The sequence below is a fragment of the Rhinatrema bivittatum genome, chromosome 2 (genome assembly GCF_901001135.1).
Source record: "Rhinatrema bivittatum chromosome 2, aRhiBiv1.1, whole genome shotgun sequence".
Classification (NCBI taxonomy): Eukaryota; Metazoa; Chordata; class Amphibia; order Gymnophiona; family Rhinatrematidae; genus Rhinatrema; species Rhinatrema bivittatum.
Window position 1 is genome coordinate 202,259,818 of NC_042616.1, and position 12,109 is coordinate 202,271,926.

Genomic DNA, 12,109 nt, shown 5'->3' on the forward strand with positions numbered 1-12,109 from the left:
ATAACAGTCTGGGTAAAACAAATAAGCATGGGTGTAGCTTGCTTATTGCGGCGGTTACTACCCCTAACTAATCAAGCTTGATATTTCACTTGGATGCAGCTCCATCACTGCTCTCTACATTAATGGTGGGGGTGGAAGGGAAATAGAACCAAAGAGCTAAGAGAAACAGATAAGTATGAGAAAAAAATGTGTGAAGCTTGCTGGCCAGACTGGATGGGCCGTTTGGTCTTCTTCTGCCGTCATTTCTATGTTTCTATGTTTCTATTTAGTTTCTGAGTCTTCTGTGCAGGACCATATCAAAAGCTTTACTAAAGTCCAAATAGATTATGTCTAGCGCTTTTCCCTGAAAGAGTTCCTTAGTCACCCAATCAAAGAAGTCAATCAGATTCGACTGACATGACCTTCTCTTGGTGAATCCATACTTTCTTGGATCAAGCAACCCTATGGATTGTAGATAGTTCGCTATCCTTTCTTTCTATAATGCAGCTAGCACTGCAGTGTACAAATCAACTCCTCTTGTTAGACTTTTCATCACTTATAAGGGCTAAAATTATTTTCTGATGTCAGTTTTATTATGAATACCTTTGAATGTGTCTGTAACAACATCCCCCAAACCTAAACCACCTCCTGAAAACCCACCCCAATTCAAAGTGCCCCCCAGGTCTTCCAAGCATACGGGAGATACGCCTGTGGCTGGGCCATTTTGAAAATGTGCTTGGCACATGCTTGGCCCAGCCACGCATGTATCTCCCAGAATTTCCACACACTGGGTTTTGAAAATGTACTTGTTTGTGCATAAAGGCTATACAACTATACCCAGCACTTTGAATGCTATGCGCATACTTTTTAAAATGAGGTATATTTTTGCTTGCGCTGTAATACGTGCATTTGTGGGCACATGCGTGTTCCTTTTAAAATTTACCCGATGGAATGACTAGGATACTACACTATGATTTGTGCTGTAGGATTTTTGATATAAACTTTTTATCCATTTCAGAGGGAGGAGCTTTAAGATATTGCTATTCTTCTCTGTCAAATACATTTTCCATGACCAGTAACAGTCTCCCCATCTATATTAGGTGTATAATCTAATAATATGTCTTATGTTATCTGTCCACTGGTGACCTCTTACAAACCCTGTTTCATCTATGTCAATTAGAGGTGAATTCTAAAAGCCCGGCAGGCACCAAAATTGTGAGATAAGTGCGCAAGTTGTTTGCAATTTGACATTCTTGGTGAGAGAGAACTCACCAAAAGGCTCACAAGGACAACTCAGACCCAACTAAACCTGCTTTCTTGAAATCCCACTTCAAAGTTCCTCAGATTCCCTCCTAAGAACTCAGTTTTATACAGCTTTATAAAATATACACATGCAACAGTATCATATTCCTCTGTAAAACCAAAATCACAATTTAACTAAAAGTAGAGGTTAAGTGACAATATTGGACCAAGGTAAAGGATATTTTATTCGTGGCATAAAACTATAATTTAGGGCCTGGGCCACACTTAGGTGTAACAGTTTTTCTCAAGCTATTTTAAGACCTACCTTGATCACATAAATGTATGATCCACCAAGGAGCCTACAGCAATTTGGATACTGATGTAGAAACTGTTGCGCTCGGAGGTGGACCCTTGTGCTGTGGTAGTACAGGGACTGTCCACAGGGGGTGGAGCACGGAAGGAGACAGAGGCAGTGTAGAGCTTCCCCACTGGAAGCTCGAGTCCCCCCGGGAGGAGCCCGTAGGGACCCGGGCCACTTGGACTTAGGTAGGCCTCGCAGGGTCTCCTGGGAGAGTGTAAGTCTGGCAGGCAGGTCAGGAACAAGCTGAGGTCTTGGGCAGGCAGCAGGCAGGCAAGCAGGTCAAGAACAAGCTGAGGTGTTTACCAGAAAGACAGTCCGAGGTAAGACCAGAGAGACGAACAACGAACACTGGAACAAGCAGGGCTAGGAAGCAGGAACGGAACTGGAACGAGACTAGGAACAAGCAAGCAGGAACACAAGCAAGGGCAATCTCAGGAACAAACTGACCCGATTGCCAAGGCAAGGAAGTGAGGCCAGGAACTTCCTTTTAACATGAGTTCAATCAGGGTGCGCCGCGGAACCAGGCCTCACCCTGGAACCTACATCAGGGCGGCTGGCCCGCATGTGCATGCGTAGGGGCGTGGCTAGCTGCTGTGATGCCGAGGCCCGGTGTGAGGCCTGGTGTGCAGCCGAAGGCCCGGCGACCGTCGCTGCGGGACGCCGGGGCCTAGCTGGACTTGCAAGGACCGTGAGGGAGACAGGACCAAGACCTGCTGTGGAACCCCAAAGGTGAGCGGTCCCGTGTGCGGGATGACTTCAGGTAGGACGCATAACAGAAACAGTTCAAGATTACAGCAATGGCAAGTAAGTTGACTTCAGGCAATTTCTGTTTCTGAGGTACATATTCAACAAAATAAAACACAATCCGTCTCTGTAGGAATGGAATTACAATTTGTTAGTTTATTGAAATTGTTTTGTTTCAATTGTGCATGGCATTTAGACATGATTAATTTTACTGATTATTTTATGCCACATAGCAGTGGTATTCACTTCCAGCCTTCAAGGCTACAAATGGGTCAGGTTTTTAGGATATCCCTAATGAGTATGCATTAGGGATATGAATCGGGCTTCGGACGATTGAAAATATCGTCGATATTTTCAAAATCATCAGAAATCGGGGGCTCTCCCAAAACAATAGGAAAACCCCATGATATTGATCATGGGGCTTCCCTTATCGTTTTGGGGGGAGGGCGGGAAAAACGGCACACAAAAATAACCCCTAAACCCACCCCGACCATATATCACATAGTGAGGGCAAAGGTAGCGCTGGCGCCATTTTGAATACTGGCAATATGGCCCGAGTGCAGGAGGTCGCTCCCGGACCCCCGCTGGACTTTTGGCAAGTCTTGTGGGGGTCAGGAGGTCCCCCCAAGCTGGCCAAAGGTCCCTGGGGGTCCAGCGGGGATCCGGGAGCGATCTCCTACACTCATGCCGTCGGGTGCCAGGAACCAAAATGGCGCCAATAGCCTTGCCCTTATTATGTCACAGGGGATACCGGTGCCATTGGTCAGCCCCTGTCACATGGTAGGAGCACAAGATGGCGCCGGCCATCCAGTGCTCCTACCATGTAACAGGATCCGGCCAATGGCACGGATACCCTGTCACAAGGTAAGGGCAAAGGACGGCCTGGTAGCCGGAGGATGGCCCAGAGCGGGAGATCACTCCCGGGACCCCCACTGGACCACCAGGTACCTGTAAATAGGTTTTGGGGGGGTCGGGAGGGTGGGGGAAGCTAAGGGGTTACTTTTAAAGAGTCGAGGTGGGTTTTTTGTTTATCGGCTGGGCAGCCGATAAACAAAACGCGATCGGGCCCGATGGGAAAAAACCCACATGTGAATCTGAACCGGAATACGAACCGCTTCCGGTTCCGATTCAGATCTCTAGTATGCATTAGAGAGGTTTATATACAATGAAGCAGTGTGCATACAAATCTGTCTCATGTATAGCCATTAGGGATATCTTGAAAACCCAATCCCAGTTGTGGCCCTTGAGGAACAGATGTGAAGACCATTGTCATAGTGATTATATTGAATCTAATACTCAAAATAAATGGAGCTCCAAACTTTAGTACCCAAAGGTAGGTTTCTAAATTAGGTGCTTATTTTAGCTGAACTTAGGGGCCTTAGTTTTAAACTGAAAATTCACTTGAATTTAGGAGTCTAATAATTAGGGCCCTAACTTAGGTCTGTTATTCATTCGCCTAGATTTAGGTCCTTAAATTAGGTGCCTACCTAGTACTGAAAATCAGTGTTATGCATCAAACGTTTTTTTCCCTCTCCTAATTCTGACCCCATAGCCACCCACTCTTTAGGATTTTTATTTATTTAAAATTATTTGCAACCCATGCCCTTAAAGGTTCAGGGTGGGGATTAAAGGGGGCCTAATGAAACTTGGACTGTAAATTTAGGGACAGCTTTAATATAGTTTAAAAAGACAAAATAGGCTGCTATACCCTTTGAAAATTGACCTCATGGTGTTTTGCTGTTGTAATCTGCTATGAGCAAAGATTTCTTGGAATTAGCAGGATATTCATCCTCTACAGGAAAAACCAAATGGATAAATCCCAGTGTTGTCAATTATTAGATTAAGCTAGTGGTACAAATTGTATTCAGACAAATAAAAAATTAGTTTACTTCAATCCTAAGTAGGTTTCTTGATTCCAGTAAGTGATCTCTAGACTGATCAGTTTCTTACCAAACAGATATTATAATAGATTCATCTAAATTCCCATCCAACAAATGTATTTTACTTACAATGTCGAGAAATGACTATTTCAAAGGAAAACGTGCACAGATGTCACATGCCCCGGTTCCTTCAGAGTCTTCAGACATGGCCCATTCAGGAAAGTCGCTATACTTCTTTAACTGTAGGAACAGCAATCATATAGTCTCCCCTGGCCAGGTAACTGGATCCACTTCAAAATCTTTCTTGAAACAGCAAATCTCTATGTAGTCAATGTTGCTTTTTTCCATGATTTCTCTCACAGGGACACTCCAGCAGAGCCCTTCCCCCATACGCCATTCTCAAGAGTACTCATGACTTACTCCTATTAGTAGTAGGGATGTGAATCATGTCCTCGATCGTCTTAACGATCGATTTCGGCTGGGAGGGGGAGGGAATCGTATTGTTGCCGTTTGGGGGGGTAAAATATCGTGAAAAATCGTGAAAAATCTAAAAATCTAAAAATCGCAAAACCGGCACATTAAAACCCCCTAAAACCCACCCCCGACCCTTTAAATTAAATCCCCCACCCTCCCGAACCCCCCCCAAATGAGTTAAATAACCTGCAGGTCCAGCGGCGGTCCGGAACGGCAGCGGTCTGGAACGGGCTCTTGCTCCTGAATCTTGTTGTCTTCAGCCGGCGCCATTTTCCAAAATGGCACCGAAAAATGGCGGCGGCCATAGACGAACACGATTGGACGGCAGGAGGTCCTTCCGGACCCCCGCTGGACTTTTGGCAAGTCTCGTGGGGGTCAGGAGGCCCCCCACAAGCTGGCCAAAAGTTCCTGGAGGTCCAGCGGGGGTCAGGGAGCGATTTCCCGCCGCGAATCGTTTTCGTACGGAAAATGGCGCCGGCAGGAGATCGACTGCAGGAGGTCGTTCAGCGAGGGTTCCGGCGCCTCGCTGAACGACCTCCTGCAGTCGATCTCCTGCCGGTGCCATTTTCCGTACAAAAACGATTCGCGGCGGGAAATCGCTCCCTGACCCCCGCTGGACCTCCAGGAACTTTTGGCCAGCTTGTGGGGGGCCTCCTGACCCCCACGAGACTTGCCAAAAGTCCAGCGGGGTCCGGAAGGACCTCCTGCCGTCCAATCGTGTTCGTCTATGGCCGCCGCCATTTTTCGGCGCCATTTTGGAAAATGGCGCCGGCTGAAGACAACAAGATTCAGGAGCAGGAGCCCGTTCCGGACCGCTGCCGTTCTGGACCGCCGCTGGACCCGCAGGTTATTTAACTCATTTGGGGGGGGGTTCGGGAGGGTGGGGGATTTAATTTAAAGGGTCGGGGGTGGGTTTTAGGGGGTTTTAGTGTGCCGGCTCACGATTCTAACGATTTATAACGATAAATCGTTAGAATCTCTATTGTATTGTGTTCCATAACGGTTTAAGACGATATTAAAATTATCGGACGATAATTTTAATCGTCCTAAAACGATTCACATCCCTAATTAGTAGTATATAAATTAGCACAATTTTAATGGTTGTTCTGGGCTATTTCTAGCTGTTGGAAAAGATTGTGTTAATAGGTGAACCCCCACTTTCTCCCATAATAAGGACCCCTGCCTACATAGATAAAGCCATTAATGACCTCAAGGATGAAGTGAAAGCATTAAAGGACAGAGGGATCCATTATTAAATTAGTGTAGGTGAAGAAATAGACTTAATGACTTGCTTCTTTAAACAAAAAGAAATGAAAAGAATGGAGAAACTCAGAAACAGAGCTATAAAGAAACTGTTCACAGAGCCAGGAGGCTAATTTTCAAGGGGAGACTTCCCACGGAGTTTCCTTCTGAAGATTATAGCATGGTTTAACTTACTTTTGCTTTCAAATTGAACTCTCCAACCTAATCCCACCCTTTTTTGACATGAGTAAAAGTATATGTGCTGCAAACAGCGTGTGTACTTTCATCAGCAGTGAGGGAGTTGCAATATCTAAACACATTTCTTCAAGTAAACGTTGTTCTTACCTGTGGAAACAGCTTTAAAACTTGCCCTCTCATACCGGATTGTCAGGATGAATGAGAACCCCAAAATTAGATACAATTGAAATTGTTGCTCAGATTCTCAATGATATTTGCAAAATGTGTGTCCCAGATAATATGGGAGGTCTTTAAAACATGCACACAGAATCCAGGAGAATGCAGTCTATGAAATAAAATGCCAGGGGAAATAGAGTCAAACCATTGTTGTGTGGTTTCTCTCTTATGGAGATAAACAAGCTCTCCTAAACAGTATTAGGATAACTGTCAAACAACTGCATGCAGTGGCACATACGAATGTATATGGTCCTGAGCAAATCCCAGCAAGTATTTTATAATCCGATTATGATATATGCGCATTTTATAAAATACGCTTAACTCTATCCAGCAACATACTCGCTTGTGTAGGCTTAGATTTGAAAACATGCAATGCATTGAAATTACATATATCAATGCACTGAACGCGTGTAATTTTCCTACCTATTTTAAAAATATACTCGCATATATTTTGCACGCAAAAATGTAGGACTCACGTAAGTCGGCCATGCAATATACAAATTAGGGGGTCGCGCTAGGAACCCCACGATAGCTGCCGGTTATGAAGACCGACGCCAGTAAACTCTGCATCGGTTTTCATAGCCGGCCATCTGCCAGTAATGAAAATGGATGCCAAGTTTTTAACCCTCACAGCCTTGAAAAAGGCATCCCTTCAGCCACGGGGACTGACATTGGTCTTCCTTTTGCTCCAGCCCAATGCTGCCCGCACTTGTAAATTACCATGGTCTCTTCTTCCTGTGCACGCAGCAGCTGCACAGCACGTCCTCTTCTGGGCTGCAGGGTCAGGAAGAAGAGAGCATGCTGCTGATGTGGCTGACTCCAGTTATCCTGCCATGTTCCGCCCGGGCGGAAGAAGAGTTTGAATCTCGCTGGGGTAAAGGGAACCAGCTGGACCAGTGGGGGATCAAGAAGTGTGGAAACACACCTGAATGTGCTTGGTGACACACTGGGGGTGTGTCACAACACCAGTTGAAAACCACTGTCTTGTACCCTGCTTTGTGGCCTCTCCAGGCCTTCCTATTGCCTAGCAACCTATGAGCCTTCTGCCTTGTTGCCTTTGGCATCTATGTTCTCCTTTCGGAGTTATCCCTGTGTGCCTTGTCTAACTCCTGCCTTAGTCTGCCTTGTTTGGTCTTGTCCTTGCCTAGTCTTGTAGTGTCCTGCTAGTCCTGTCTATTCTAGTATCCTGCCCAATCCTATTTATACTACTATTTATACCAAAGTCCTGTCTTTACCTTGCCTTGCCTCAGTGTCTTGTCTAGTTCCAGATCTTGCCAGTATCCAGCCTAGCCATGCCTTGTCCAGCCTGCCATACCCTGCATGCCTTATCTAAGCCTTGCCTTCAGCCCTGCCTACTCAGCTTCACCTGCTCAATATTGCCTGCCCAGCCGTGACTGTTCAGCCATGCCTTGCCTAGTCTAGTCTGGTTCCAGCCTGTACAGACTCATCATAATGTACGGCCGCCACAGAAACCTACTAGCCCCCAGAACCCAAGGGCTCATTCAGCAGGGGAGAGGGCTGGCTAGGCAGAAGACCAGTCCTTGTGTTGTCCAGAGTCCTGCCTTACAGTCCCATGCTGCTCTCCAGGTGGGTTCCCCAAACCCCAGAATCCCAGATGCCTAGGTGGTTCTCCTGGCCCCCACTGGACCATCAATGAGATTTTTGTGACTAATGGTGGGATGGGGGTTCTGGCCTCCTGGACTCCCATTTTTTAAGTTAAGGGGAGGTTTTAGGGGTGGGGCTTGTGGCCTAATTAATAAATTGTTTCCACTAATTTTCAACTATGGCTGCCTCCAGAGTCAGCAGTGGTGAATGGGAGAAGGGGTCTGTACAGACCCACAGGGTTTGTCAGTAACTTTGAGGGGAGGTAACTCGAGGCTTTGGGCCTGGGTCCAGGTCGAGACCCCATCACAGGACCCATCATCCAAGACAGGCTTGCCCAGGTTCTGGGCCTAGGCTGAAGCCCAGGCATTAGGACCCAGCCTCCGGGCTTAGCCTGGCATCAGGCCGGGGCAGAGGCCCTGCCTCACCATCAGATACCTGATGGATTCAGTAAGAACCTATTTGGGTGTTTGGGTCTTGGCCAAGGCCCCAGGTTTGGCCCTGGCATTGTGCTTGGGCCTAGGTCATAGCCCCTGCTTTGGGCTTTGGCCTATGCCCTAGGCAAGGTCCCAGCCTTGAGTCTAGGCCTAGGCTTGATGCATTAATTTCAAACTAATTTAACAAATAAAGTTTGTTTCATTCGGAGGGCCACCCAAATGAAACAAATTGCTATTATTTGTCATGCTTTTGAACTTCATTTGAAACAAATTCACATTCCTATTATGCACATAATTTTCCTTGTATTGTAATGGAACATTCCCAGGGCAAGTTTAGTTTGCCGGAAAAAAACCTGCACTCATAGGCTACTAAAATGGTCTATGGTCTTCGTTGTAAAGTGTATCATGACAGACTTAAAGATCTGAACATGTATACCCTAGAGGAAAGGTGGAATAAAGGAGATGTGAAAAAGGTTTAGATACCTTTGAGGTATGAATGCACAGGAAGTAGTTCTCTTTCAATGGAAAAAAGGCTCTGGAGCATGTGGTCATGGGATGTGGGTGAAATGGGGTAGACTGAGGATTAATCTAAGTATTTCTTTACAGAAAGGGTGCTGGATGCATGGAAAGTCCTTCCAGTGGAGGAAATGGGGCAAGCATATGGGATCTCAAAGAATGAGATGAATTATAGTGGATGATCAGGCAAAATGGGTCACATGATCTTTTCTGCCAGCATATTTCTAAGCTTTTATAGTGCTGGATTTCCAAAACTATGCATGCAGTTCTGGCTGGAAAGAGCATCCCCAGAAAAAGCAGGTACGAGTCTGTGGATATTTTTCCCTGGGACAGTTTTCAAAATGAAGGTACATACATGTTTTTCCTTTGAAAACTGGTGCAGGGTAAAGAGTACCATGGATTTTGCAGCAATGTGGAAAGTTTGTAAATTGCCCCCATAGCCTCTAGAATATTTAGGCTGAAAAGTTTATGATGAAATTTCCAGTTCTATTGATCTTCAATGTACTGTCATGTAATATATTTTATGTCCTTCATCTAGGACAGTGGTTCTCAACCCTGTCCTGGGGACCCCCCCCAGCCAGGCTATCCACAATGAATATGCATGAGAGGAAATTTGCATGTTATGGAGGCAGTGTATGCAAATTTTCTCTCATGCATATTCATTGTGGATATCATGAAAACCCGACTGGCTGGAGGGGTCCCCAGGACAGGGTTGAGAACCACTGGTCTAGGATAATGCATAATAATACCTATTTTTCACATGGAAAAATGGACGTATTATTCTCACTTTTTTCATTTCTGGGAAGAGCTAAAAATTAATACTCGATTGATTTAGTCTACTCCTTTTTTTGACTTGTATGTTCATACACATTAACACAACTTTTTATCTTCAGTTATATAATAGTAGAGATGATTGAGTCTCTTATTAAATCTTAACTAGCCCTTACAGTCATAGTTACAGGTCGCTTTCTTCATGTCCTGTGTTAACACTTTAATATTTGCTTCTTATGTGAGGGGCACACTTGGTCTCTCACTAACTAAATTGCTTTACTTAAGGCTGGCCTAGGTTAGGATTATTTGTTTTATTTTATTTATGTAAAACTGATTTATAATTCACATCCTTCCTACAGTTCGGGGAGGTGAACAATAAGCACATTCATAAAATTTATGACAAACAATTCACATAAAAACAATAACATAAAAATAATTAATTCCATCATATATATAAGCCTTCAGAGGGCATTTTGCAGCTTATTTTGCTATATTAAAGGCAGTCCTAAATCACACTGAGGTGAATTTTAAGAGTTGCTCACACAAAAAGGCTCATATACGTGAGTATATGGGCTGAGAAAGTACAACTCTTATTTTATAAATGGCAAATTAAGTATTTTTTGTTGCAGTAAATTTATTTTGAAACACCCCAAAAGTGTGTCCAGCATCTTTTTTAAGACTACAAGGTGGCCCCAAAGCAAGGATCTCCCAAAGATGAATATTTCTGAGAGGAAACAGTTGGACAGATTGTGTGTTGGTCCCCACCCCTGTGAGCCTAGGGCCCTGGAGGTTGAATCCTCCTCCCTGTCAGAAGAACCTCAGCACTGCAGGGCACAGGGACTGTGTTAGTGTGAGAAAAGAGAGAGTCGGGAGAAAGTGGCCTTGGGGACAACAGTATGCCCCCGCATTCCAGGAGGTCCCTGAAGAGAGAGTTACACTTAAATGACAGTGCTGTAGGAAATGAGTGTACATGTGACCATTCAGCCACTGAATAGTCTTGTAATTTATCTGGCTGGCCTCTCAATACCTACCCCACTGTATCTTATCCTGCATATAGAAATTCCTTTAAAGCACTCCATGGGTGAGTTGTGTCTGCCTTGGCACTACTCTCCTTGACATTTTTCAACTCTTTAGGGTACATTTTAAAAAACAGCGCGCGGGTACTTTATAAGATATGTGCGTAGCCGCACATATCTTATAAAATCCGGGGTCGGTGCGCACATGGGGGTGCACATTTGTGCAACTTGCATGCGCCAAGCCCTGCACGCGCTGCCCATTCCCTCCAAGGCCGCTCCGAAATCGGAGCGCCCTCGGAGGGAACTTTCCTTCCACTCCCCCGCACCTTTCCCTCCCTTCCCCTACCTAGCCCACCCCCCGGCCCTATCTAAACCCACCCTCCCTTTGTCGCACAAGTTACGCCTGCTCCGATATCCCGCTGCCGCGCCATCACCCGACCTGGGGGCTGGTCTGGAGGCCTCGGTCATGCCCCCTGGAATGCCCCCGGGCCGGCACCATGCCCCCCGGAACACCCCTCGGAACGCCCCTAACGTCGCGCTGCCCCCCCGACATGCCGCCCCACTCACCCCCCTAGCAAAGCCCCGGGACGTACGTGCGTCCCAGGGCTTGCGCGCGCCGCCGAGCCTATGCAAAATAGGCTCAGCGCGCGCGGGGGGGGGGGGGGGTGTTTAAGGGTTACGCGCTTAACTTAAGCGCGTAACCCTTTTAAAATCTGGCCCTTTTTGTTTATTTAATTTGTCTATCTGTGGTTTTGCTAAACATTTTGAAGTTGATATTTAAATGATTTACTTGGATAACTTTGAGCATTAGCGGGACACAACTTTCTGTTTTAATTTCCCCCTTGGTAAGCTGCTAAGTTTTGGGGAAAATCATAGCACACATAAAATGTACCAGAAATAAAAGAGGTGGTCCTGGATGTAGGGTTAAATCTTAGCAGATCAGTGCTAGCTGACCAAAGTTACTCTGTTAAATATGGTCAGCCAAATAGCAGTCCCAAAATTAACCAGACCACCATCCCGGAGGATCTTCTAAAAACTAGGGGCATGAGAGCGAACACTGACAGATGTGTGTCGGCGTGTGCCCAAAGAAGTGGAAATTTTATAAGATATGCACACGTTATAAAATAGCCTAGACGGGCGTATGCAGGTGCCCTGTTTTCCTACTGGCAATGAGCCGCTCAGTGGGAGAATTTTATAACAGGCACGCGTCCATGCCTTGACCAATTTCATCAGTTCATCCACCAGTTCAACCAGACTACAGCTAGGTCCTCATAATCTGCCTGGTTCTTTAGCCTGCACTCCCCTCAGTTACTCCAGACCCCTTAAACCACTCAGAGATGCCCATTTCTGTTTTACTTATACCTCCTCCATAGCAGAAGTTACGTGACATTGGACCTGGGCACGTGACCAGGCGCCTAAGAACTTGTGCGC